A 12,360-nucleotide genomic window follows, 5' to 3' on the forward strand; every position below is an offset into this window, starting at 1 on the left:
TGTGATGGGTAATTCCTTCTTTCATGTTCTTAATTATAACGTTCGCTGAATATGCAATTTGTTTTTCTTTTAGTAGTGGTATGTATTATTCTGAGTGCAGGCAAAGCAGACACACAAAAAAATACTGTGTAGTGGCATTTCTTGACATGCAGGATGATAGGAAAGTGGATTCCGTCCCGATAGAGGATCCTGGTTCCTTCGGCTGTGTCTAAAACTACCATACAACTACCATGTACATTGGGGAAAGTACCTACAGAGAGAAAGTGCGATTATTAGGCAACCTTACAGCAATAAATCAAGAAGGCCACTAAGTAGAAAGCGACAGGAACAACAGTGAACTTTCACCTTCATCTGAAGTTTAGAAAATTTTGCTTCATGAGAAAAGAAGTAATCTGTTGACTTGCTATGTATCAGTATTGGAAGTGAAATTGAGCCGTTTGTAAGGTGAGATAGCTACACACCTTAAATTGCTTAGTGAGAGGCAAACCACACCTCCTGATAGTAGTAAGATTAGAAAAACGAAACCACTCGATTTTGAACGTTAGTTAATGAGGATGATTTAGTGTCAAGAGAGCTACTCTGTGGCCCTTTTTTGCAAAAACCAGTCTTAGGTACTGGACAGATCACCACTACAAATCGTATATCGTGAATTTTAAAATGCGGAAGAAAGGAGAATGTAAAATTAAGTCCTAAAGGGAAGAAGGACAATTTTAACATTTGGTGTCTACATAACTTTCATGAGGTTGGTCATTAAATATTATTTTACTCCTTTTCTGGAGTTAAAAAAATATGTGTATATTTATATGTAATGGTTTGTATCCATTTTCGAATTTTAAATGATTTCCCATCAGTCACATTATAGAAATAACTGGAGCTGCGTCTACAAGAGCAGAGTGAGCTGATCAGCGGAAAAATTATCTAAGCATTTGATCCAGTTAAAGAAAGGCAGCCTGAATTATTCAAACTAAAGCATTTTTTCCAAAAAATATTTCTTTTTTTGTGATTCATAGACAAAGTGAAAATTCAGTGTGCGACATTAAGTATAAAAGCTGTGTTTGGGAAGCTAGAATTCCCTTTTTTATTGCAATTGTCCAAAAGCATCCAGTAATACTCTCCTTTGTTATTAAACATGAATTAAATTTACAGGGTAATTTTTAAAATGTGGAATAATTTTATATGTTGTCGGTCCCATATTTTTAATGCTTTATCCAAGCTTGATGGTAAATGTGACATTGCATTCAGAATCTTTGTAAAACATCGTCTGTAAGTTAAATGAAAAGGGAATTTTTTTGTACCCATCTCTTTGCTCAGAATGGAGTGCTTGGAAAGGAGCAGTTTTGGAACCAGTAAGTGTGGGAGTCCCAAGTTTCTCGGACATGGGTTGAGAGAAGAAACGGGGGCAGGAAACACATTTTTTAAAAACTACAAAGGTGGAAATTTTTGACAGGTGAAGGTGGTTAATTGATGGGGCCTGCAGCTCCTGGCAAGTGTGATACTTCATATGTGCCTCTTTCCAGCACTCTACCTGAATAGTTATTTTCACCTGCTCCATCATCATAAATTTTTGTTTCAACCCCTTTAGGCACGTGCTTCCATAGAAACACATCACCCATGTTACAGTAGAGTGACACAGGGAAGTATGGTCTCTACTGATATTATAGTTTACAATTTTGTTGGGCAACAGTTGTCCAAATGACCCTATTTAAATCCAGTGAAAAAGAATTAATACTAATAGTGAAAATTTCTTCCATTCCATTCATTTTGTAATAGTAGAAAGATAAAGGGGGAAAAGCATTTACCTTGTCCAAGATATTAAAAACTAGAAAACTTAAATAATTTAAGCTAATAAATAATGTTCTGTGTTTATTTAACTTACTCTTTCTTTCCGACTCTCAAACTAGATATACAAAAAAAAAACTAGGTTAGGGTAAAATACACCAGTAAATGGCTAAATATTAGCAAGATGATTCTTTGAAAAGGACAAAACAAAGTTGAGGGTCAGAAGGAATGAAACAACAGTCGTAGGGTCTTTATTTAGGATCATTTACACACAAATCCCCCCGTTTCTAAGGAAGGAACAAAATTGTGAAACATGGTAGACAACGCTTTATGCTCATCATTTGCTCCGTCTCGACATCATGGGTAACGCGCACGGCTTTGGAGTCTTTTGTCTTTCCTCAGTGGGCCTAATTTTCAAAAACCCGTTCTCAATGAAAATAAAACAGCAACATCTCAGACACTGGGTGTATTAACCTTTGGAGGCAATACCTGTGCATAAAGCGTTAGAAGAAAACACATTTTTTTTTTTTTTTTTTTGCCGTACGCGGGCCTCTCACTGCTGTGGCCTCTCCCGCTGCAGAGCACAGGCTCCGGACACGCAGGGTCAGCGGCCATGGCTCACGGGCCCAGCCGCTCCGCGGCATGTGGGATCTTCCTGGACCGGGGCACGAACCCGCGTCCCCTGCATCGGCAGGCGGACTCTCAACCACTGCGCCACCAGGGAAGCCCCTAAAACACATATGTTATTTTCATACTTTTACAATAAGTGTGACATGTTTCTTGTGTCATTTTAGTGTTTCTTTTCACACATGCTTTTCAAAATATCCAGCTTGTAGCCGGACTGAAGTGTTAGGAACAAACTTTCAAACACTCCATGTTAACATCCAACTTCACTGCTACTCTTATAAGCAGTGAATTTGATGTGACTATCAAATGACTGTAAGCTTGAAATAAGTGAATCTAATGTAATGGCTGTTAGCTTGTTTTATTTGGAGATAATGAAGTAGCACCTGTATTTTAAACATAAATGTGACTTTTTCTTTTTAGTCTTTAAGAAAGTTTACGCTGGTATAATGTATAATTTATTGTAAGTTTGCTACTGAACAGACAGATACATATAATAGTTCTAAGCATATATTTTTGTCTGTCAAAGTATTATATAAATTGTGCTTAAAATAAGTAGATTTGCAACTGTCTGTGTAAATGTTTTAAATGTAATGGTACTGTATTAAATTGTGCTGGTGCAATTCAGGATATTATGGTCTAGGCGTGGGTTTTTGGGGCCCTCTCTCATAAGGAATATAAATGGTGCTGCAAGACAGTAATGCACAGGAACTGAAGTAAACCATCTCATTACCGGAACATACGAAAACGCTAAATGGAAATGCTGCACCTCCCGTAAATCTTGGGGCAATATCATAGCTCCAAAATATGTGAATTATTTTGCTTGGAAAAGAAGTTCTGTCACTGTACCCAGGTCTCTCTTTAAATCAAAGAAATCAACAGACATTATATCTATACCGTTAATATCAAGAAGATCTGCCTTTTAAAGAGGCAGTAACTGATAATTGTTGATTTAGGATATGCAGCCAACCGTTAGGCGATGAACTGGTTCTTTTTGTGCTCCAAGTATATACTTCATATCTCTTATCTAACTCCCTCAGGAGTCTACAAAAGTATAATTATATAAACTCTCAGAAGAACCTTTGCCCCTTACACCTTAGTCATAAGCATTTGTGCCTACAGATGTATATACAGGGAGTAGGGGCCTCAAGTCACCGAAAGAATGAATGAAGAAAAGAAAAATAGTTTTGGTGGGAAACTGTTAACCAACTGAGATAACATCAGTTTGGTCTGCCGTATGGACACGTTTCTGGACAGCATGTATATTTGCTTTATCACAAATCTATACTATAGGGGAAATTATTAAGAGCTAGAAAAGAGAATTGAGAATATGATACTGGAGGCTGTATCTGCCGTCTTCATCTTGACCATTGTATTAAGAGAGTTTAATTTGACCATCAGCATCCTCCTAAGACAGATATTGTGAGAGAAATCCAGGGAGCTACAGGGTGATGAAAAATGATTATTTCTACCTTTTTAATACAATCATCTAAAGAAAAACTCCAAAATAGTGAAAACAGTCATCTCACGTTACTCATATTCCCTAAAGTCAGAGTGTATGGAAATTTTATGTTGATTTTAGTTGGAAAATCATGGTTGCCTATTTAAAAGAAGTACTGCATTATGTATTTTGAAGCCAAAATACTCTGTTGGTTTAGTAATTTTTAATCTAGAAGTAGTTAAAAACTAGTTAGGACTAAAGGCCTAATGATAGAGTAGTGGGTTTTAATGAAAGGAGTAATTGGAAATACCCCCTAATAGTGCTGTGAATGCAGCTGAAGTGAGCCACAGCACAGGAACCAAACTCCTGGCTTCTGGCCTGAAATGGATGTAGCTGGGAGAATCACTGAAATCTCTCAGGCTCTGTTTTGTCCTTTCAAGGCTTCTGATTCAGATCATCTTTAAGGTCTCTTAAATCTCTAAATTTTGATGACACCCTAATTTGGAAACCCAGGTAGGGACCACAGCATAACTTGGGGTCAGCAGACAGGAGGGAGACCACAGAGTAGGACACATGTGGCTTCGATAGCAGCTCTGCCTTAGACTGAGGGTCTCAACAGCTGTGCGATCAGGCCGAGCCTCTGAATCTCTGGGGCCTCAGTTTCCCAAATGAGGTTCACAGTTACCTGTCATTAGGCTGAAATTACAGGATACATAAGAGACTACATAGGATAACACACCTTAAAAATGCAAAGACATAGAACTATAAACAGAGCTCTCCAACTGAGAAAATTGTGACAAAGCGTATCTAGCTACTGGGGGAACCATTCTGACTTTGAATCTTGTCATATTCAACTAGTTTTAAGCATGGATTCTAAGTTAGGGATGAAGAAAGGAGAGTCATGCTTTAAAGTATATTGAGCTAGAGATCATATTTGCTCGACTGGGCTTTTCAAGGACCTAATTTAACAGAATTTTAGCGCTGCTCCGAAAGCACCGAATTGTGGTCGCGTATGAATATGGCTGAAGTAGGAGTGGCGAAGTCTATGGGAAGCTGGCCTCTGTTCATACTGGGACTTTCAGGCAATACCACTTCCCAAGAGTACTTTGTACCGTGAATAAGGAGTAGAAAGTCTACGGGAGGTGTGCAGGTTTGGAAAAGTCATTTTAAAATTCTTTAATTTAGTTGCTCTCTATATTTCTGATCATTCCATTAAAAAGCATCATGATTCAAACAATGCTTTACAAGGTAATAAAAATTAGAGATTGAAAAAGCAAATTTTGTTCTTCAAATACCACCCAAAGCTGAACTTCAAAGGCCATAAATGTATATGCCTGGGTGTGAGTGGGAAAGATTGCCGATGGAAACCAATAAAAATTAACATGAAATTTAAAGACATCAAGGTCAAGAAAGTATTGCAAACCATATACTCTATATAGGTTAAAATGTCCCTGGCCTAGATGGCCAAGGGCATAAAATATAAGCTATGACTTAAGTGCAGGGAACAATCTGGGTTGAATCCATGCAAGGCAATCACAGTCCCACCACCTTTGTTTGTGTTCTCAGAGCTTGAAGAGATACAATGGACGCTGCAGCCTCTATTTTCTGCTAATCAACAGTAAGTTGAAATTTAGCCTTCGGAAAAAATCTGACCTACATAGGCTTTCATTTTACAACAACTTTGTTTTCGTATACTTTACTTTTTAGAGTAAAATTTCTATTAAATGATGCTACATTTGGTAAGTATTTCCCACATTGCATTTTTCAGAAAGAACTAGAGATTTTAAAACATAGTATAAACTAAAAACATCTACGTGTGCGTCTGCTTCACGCACATTTGATTCAGTCTTCTATTCCTTTTACACCTAGTATCTACAAAATAATTCTGAGATCACAGTTATTTAGAAAGATGGCTAAAAAAAACTTTAAAATTCACTTTAGTTTACTCTATCTCCTAATTTACGAAAAAAATTAGAGACTTTTAAACAATGATGTCTGAAGTAAAAGCAAGTTTTCAACATTCGTTGAAAACGCATTAGGGCTTGTACCTTCTAGCCTTTAGCACCTCCTGAACCAAGGAGTTAGGAGACGCAGCCCTCCACTCCTGGTTCTGCTCCTGTTTGATCTTCAATGAGCTAATTGACCTGTCTCAGCCCCAAGTCACTTTCTTTAGGGCATCTCTCTGGCATGGAATTTAACAACTACATGAGTCTACAGCTCCCCTCCACGTCAGTCCAGATGTACTTCATTACTCATCCTAGAACTACTCAAATTATTTGCCTTCCAATATCTCAAATTCAGTGTTTTCTGTGCACTGAAGAATTATGGAAATGGAAGAGTACCTTGTGGTGATGGGTTTGTTCTGTATCTTGATTTGGGTGAAGGGAACTTAGAATGGCTGGCAGAGAAGGGGAACGATGAGCATTAGCTGTGACCCTGAAACCACGTGTGGTGGTGGGGCTGTAGTTGGTACCATCTGCTTTCCTCTTCCAAGTTTCCCCCAGGAAAAGAGATCCACTGGAATCCTGAAGGACTCACGTAAAACGTCTGGACCCCTCAGTAATGCTTGCCTAACGCCTCCTTCCAAGTGGTCCTTCAGAGCGTATTGAAAGATACCAGAGAAGGATCCTCACCAACTCCTGAGTCCGCCTACTCAAACATTAGAAATTCCCTACTGTTCAACAAACATTCATCTTGTTGGGCAAAATCTGCATTTCCCTTAAACCTGATCTCTGTAACAAACTGCAAAGTTAAGCTTCCTTTCCCACAGTTTTGATTGAAAACAAAACCCTAAATAGAAAAGATACATGCACCCCAACGTTCATAGCAGCACTATTTACAACAGCCAAGACATGGAAGCAACCTAAGTGTCCATGGACAGACGAATGGATAAAGAAGAGGTGGTACATTATACAACGGAATATTACTCAGTCATAAAAAGAATGAAATAATGCCATTTGCAGCAACATGGATGGACCTAGAGATTATTATACTTAGTGAAGTAAGTCAAACAGAGGAAGACAAATATCACATGATATCACTTATATGTGGAATCTAAAAAAAATGATACAAATGAACTTATTTACAAAACAGAAATAGACTAACAGACTTAGAAAACAAACTTAGGGTTACCAAAGGAAAAAGGCGGGGAAGTATAGTTAGGATTTTAGGATTAGCAGATACACACTACTAAATATAAAATAGATAAATAACAAGGACCCAATGTCTAGCACAGGGAACTATATTCAATACCTTGTAATAACCTATAATGGAAAATGATCTGAAAAATTAGATATAGAGATAGGTAAAGATATATAACTGAATCACTTTGTTGTATACCTGAAACTAACACAACATTGTAAATCAACCATATTTCAATTCAAAAATAAATAAAAGCAAAAAATAAAATAATTATCATGAGAAAAAAAAGATTACATGGTCAATTACCATTTGACAAATAGAAGTTGCAAGTTTCTTTTTAATTCCGTCAGCCACTTCAGTTGCGACTAGTCTTAATTTTTAGTCCTCTATCAATTTTCTACTATATTAAAATGCCACTCTTTTGTTAAACATAATTTGCTATAAGAATCATACACAAAAGCCTTTACTACTGTAATCTCATCTAGAAACCATAGAAATATATAACTATAAATATATGAATACTTCAATATGTACAATTAAGCTGTTGTATTTTATTTTCTACGTAATGCAAACAGATAAAGCTATAAGGATAAAGCTATCAAGATAAAACCTCTAGTTATTTGTAAGTCTTAGACGATCATCTTTTTGACAGTAAACGAAAACATGGACGGCAACAGTATGTTTCCTTCCACAGGGTAATTTACTGAAAACCTGAAACATTAATCTAAAAGGAGAGAATATTCGGGATTTAGCTGCTTCTGTGGCCAGTTTTGCCGTTATGATGATACTGGATGTATTTTTTTTTTTTTTTTTTTTTGCGGTACGTGGGCCTCTCACTGTTGTGGCCTCTCCCGTTGCGGAGCACAGGCTCCAGACTCGCAGGCTCAGCGGCCATGGCTCACGGGCCCAGCCGCTCCACGGCATGTGGGATCCTCCTGGACCGGGGCACGAACCCGTGTGCCCTGCATCGGCAGGTGGACTCTCAACCACTGCGCCACCAGGGAAGCCCTGGATGGATTTTTTGACACTTGAGTCATTTCAAAAAATGTGATGCAATATTTCTGCTGAAACTCATATGCTTATGGCTTCGTGAGGTTCTCACAACAATATACCCACTGTGACTGCTAGAAATCTACCACAGCGCTAAGCAGTGACACTGGAGGAGACGGGATATTAACCAAAAATCCCCAAAGAGCCCCAAACTCTAACTCGAGTTGGTAAGGTTAAGGTCGCTGCTTCTAAGCATTTCACCGAACTGCATTGCTTTACAATTTCTTGAATTTGCTTTTCTTCTGCTCACCCTGACGCCAGCCAGTCCCAGGAAGAAGGACCTGCCTGAATAGATGCCGGAGCAGCAGCCTCCGTCCCCAAGGCTTCACCCAGCGGACCTGCTGTGTAGGCGGAAACAGAGGACACACTGAGCACAACCAGAAGCTTGGCTGACAGGGGCTGCCTGACTGTTACATTCTGAGCACAGAAGCCAGAGAGACAGAGAGCTGTCCCTGGGGGGCCTTTGAAAGAGCCAACCCTTAATAAGTTCATCCCCTGCCTGGGGACAGACACTTAAATGGCAGCGCCATCACATGGACTTATCTGTCCTCCTCTGTAACTTCCCAGGATGGAGGCCAAAACCCCTGGGTGAGCGCTGCCCACAGGAGGGCAGTGGAGCAGGACGGAGAGAAACTAGGGCTGCATTAGCCCAGATCAGCCTCTTAGCTCCAGGGAGCCCAGAGCAGAGAAGCCAAGCTGCTCGGGGAAGGAGCCCCTGCTTCCCTGGGATACATTTTGAACTCTGCTCTTCCAGAGCAGCAAAAAAAGGACTCTCTTCAAAAGGGGGTTTCTTCTGCAGGGTGTGTTTTTTAAAGACAGTCTACAGACACACACTCTCCAGAGGAAAGCTTTCGGTGAGCATGAACACCTATGCTGTGCAAACGGCTTCAAGTCGCTTTCAAAATTTGCAGGTGCAGACGATCACCTTTCAGCCTATATTAATTATCTTTGATACCCGCTGATCCCAAATGTAATAGGCAGACTGAGAGGACAGGTATTTGGTTAGGTTGCTGTTGTTGTTTTCATTTTCTACTCTACAGATTATGAAACTAGTATAAAAAACAGGAAGCGGTACTATGACACCTAAGTGTTAGCATCAGGCTGTAGGGATGGGTTTCTCTGGGAGCTACCTGTAAAAATAAGCCTATTTTGCTTATGAGAGAAGATTATGTACATCTCCAGATACGAGACGGAAGTTCATTTTGGAGACGTGATTTCAGTTCATTTAAGTTTGCACAGTGTTTGCAGCCTCCAAGTAGAAGAATGGTTCCCAGACAGGTGGCAGGAAAGGCTGGCGTTTGGAAAAACAACTGGGCTGCACACTGTTTCAATGTAAATGCCAAGGCTAAAAAGTCGTGCCAAGGTTCTGCGCTGTTAAACATGCGCAACGTGGCTCTGGAAGCGGGAGGCCTGAGGAGAGCATCAGAGGAAGGCTGGGAGTCCCTGCGCTAAGTCCTCAGGGAGTGAGGGAGCTGCAGAAAGTCCTGTCCGTTACTGATTACCCAACAAGAAGAGGGATGATGAGGGGAAGGTTTTGGCTTCAAAGAAAAAGTCTGGAAGAGGGAGAACAAGGTTTTCAAAGAAGCCGGGCTCTGCGGGTTCATAGCGAAGTTCCAATCTAGAAAACCACAAAGAAAGTCTTAAAGGAGAACCAGGGAACAAAAGTTAAACAGAGGAAGCATTTTCGGAAGGTGCAAAGGTTTCAGTGGATTACGATGGAAAATAAAAGGACTTTAAGATGCCTAGAAACTGATAGAAGGATCCTGGCTGAGGAAGCATGAAGTCCTAGGGGAAGGAGAAGTTCCCTTAAGGGGGAATTCTCATAATTTCCCCTCTGTTACTCCTCTGGTGAAAAGGTTTTCATAGGTTATACTGTCTCTGCTAAAGGGATCAGGAACTTCTGCATCCACTCCTGGCGCAAGTGTTAAAGGTACAAGCGATATCCCTCAATCTGCTCCTGCCAGGGGCCAAGTGGTGCTGGCGGTGAGCTCAGGGGACAAGAAAAGTGGGCTTCACTTAACTGTCCCTTCCTCCAGGGAGTCTCTTTCCACTGGCCAGCTCGGAGGTTTAGGGTTTTACTTCACGCAGCAAGATAATAATCCACTGACCACAACAGCCAATAGTAGCTGGTATTTATTCCTTGTAAAAAATAACAAAAACACCAATTAAAAAAATAACTACTATTTATTAAGCCATCACTCTAAGCCAGATTCGGGGCTACACCCTTCACACATTTTTAACTTATTAAACACTCCCCTGACATCCCCGTTAGAGATGAGAATCTGAGGGCCACAGAGGTTAAAGAAAAGCCCCAGGACCGCACCACCAAACCTAAGGATGATGTTTCAGAAAGAGCAACGTGATGCCGTCCCACAGGGTGGACGGGGCAGGGGGGCAGGGGGGGAGGGGGGGGAAGGGGACGGGGGGAGGGGCGAGGTTGCTGAGTACCTGCTCAGCTGGGGGTCAGGGGGAGGGGAGTCCAGCTCTCTCCTCGCTACGCCTCCGCTCTGAAGCCCCAAAGGTTCGCACAGCTCTGTTTCTCTAACTCTCTGCCCTGGATCTGTTAGAATCTCATTTTTGCCCCAACACGCCATGCGAACGCCTCTCGCTGGGGTCACCAGCAGCCTCCTTTCAACCAAATCTGACCATACTGAGATTCAGGCTTTGCCTTCCTGGGGACTTCGCCTCCTCAGCGGCTGCACTTTGCCACCCACCCGCGCCCGCCCCCTTCGCGCCCCCTGACAGCACCATTTCCTGGCTCTCTTGCTGGTTTTGTGTCCATCCTACGCCCCGCGCTGTGGGGCCTCCTTTGAAAGCCCCGTCCCCGCCCAGAGCTTCCTAAACACCGGATTCTGCCTTTGCCCTTTTTCCTTGTAACTATCCTCACTAGGTCACTGCATCCACCACAATATTCCTCAAATCCTGATCTTTAATCCAGATTTCTCAGTTCTATTCCTACTGAAAACTTCCACAGACATCTCAGATACTTCCTGTTCAAGGCAGAGCTCGTGGAGTTACCTCTCCCTGGATAGTCTTTCCTAATGTATGGCAGCCACGCCCACCCAAGCCCCCAGTCAGAGCCTTGGGTCACCACTCACCGTGCAGTCACCAAGACCCTTCCGTCTTTCTGCCCTGGGTTCCTCCCCTGTCCCTGCTTCTCCATCCCCGCCACTGACTTACTTCCACTTCACATCCACGCACCTGGGACATTCTCTCCAGCCTCAACTTTCTCAGATCTATACCCTGGGCTCTTAGCAGAGACAGCGTTCAGAAATTCGGATCTGATTATGTCACTCACTCATCAGATCCAACTGTCCAAAAGCTCCAAGTCTTGAGAATAAGTCCCCTTCAGGACCTGTGAGTAATGACATTTAGTCCTCAACGTTCCCTAATGATTTTTGCTGAATTGTGTTGTGCATTCATTGTAAGAACACCAAGGGCTGGTCCAGGCACAAAACTGGCCCTGATGGGAAAATGCCTGTAGAGGCTCGCGTGGAGAGTGGCTGCCCTGGTGAGTACACCAGGCAGGCATTGCTAGCCAACAGCATCCCTATCAACAGACTAGGACAAACACAAATGTCAACCCGGAACCCTATGAAAATATTCATCATGAATGTATGCGAAATAAAGGTATTCTCAATAAAATAAAACTAAAAGGAACTGTTGTCAGTCCCACGCACCGAAACTAATGGTAAAAGAAGCTCTTTAGGCAAAGCGGAAATGGTATCAGAGGAATCTAATACTTTAGGAACAAAGGAAGAGCAAAAGAAATGGCATATATCCAGGTAAATGTAACAAAAGGAGATGATTTTTCACCTAAGTTCCGTAAAATATGTATGTCAGTTGAAAGCAGAAGTTATACGACTGTCCGGTAGAATCTTCGATGTGTGTGGATACAATAAATGTGTAAATTATAAGGGAGGAGGAATGGACGTATATGGGTGCAAGTTAAGTTGCAGGCTTCCCTGGTGGCGCAGTGGTTGAGAGTCCGCCTGCCGATGCAGGGGACACGGGTTCGTGCCCCGGTCCGGGAGGATCCCACATGCCGCGGAGCGGCTGGGCCCGTGAGCCATGGCCGCTGAGCCTGCACGTCCAGAGCCTGTGCTCCGCAATGGGAGAGGCCATAACAGTGAGAGGACCGCGCACCGCAAAAAAAAAAAAAAGTTAAGTTGCATATTGTAATCCCTCGTTCAACCACTAAACATATTGTTCAAAAAGATACAAATGGCCAATAGATAAATTCAAATGGAATAGTAAGTAATATTCAAATAATAGAAACGATACCATGACAAAGAAGATAGTAGAAAAACAAAGGGATCAAACAA

Source organism: Leucopleurus acutus (assembly GCF_964270905.1).
Source record: "Leucopleurus acutus genome assembly, chromosome: 12".
NCBI classification, from domain to species: domain Eukaryota; kingdom Metazoa; phylum Chordata; class Mammalia; order Artiodactyla; family Delphinidae; genus Leucopleurus; species Leucopleurus acutus.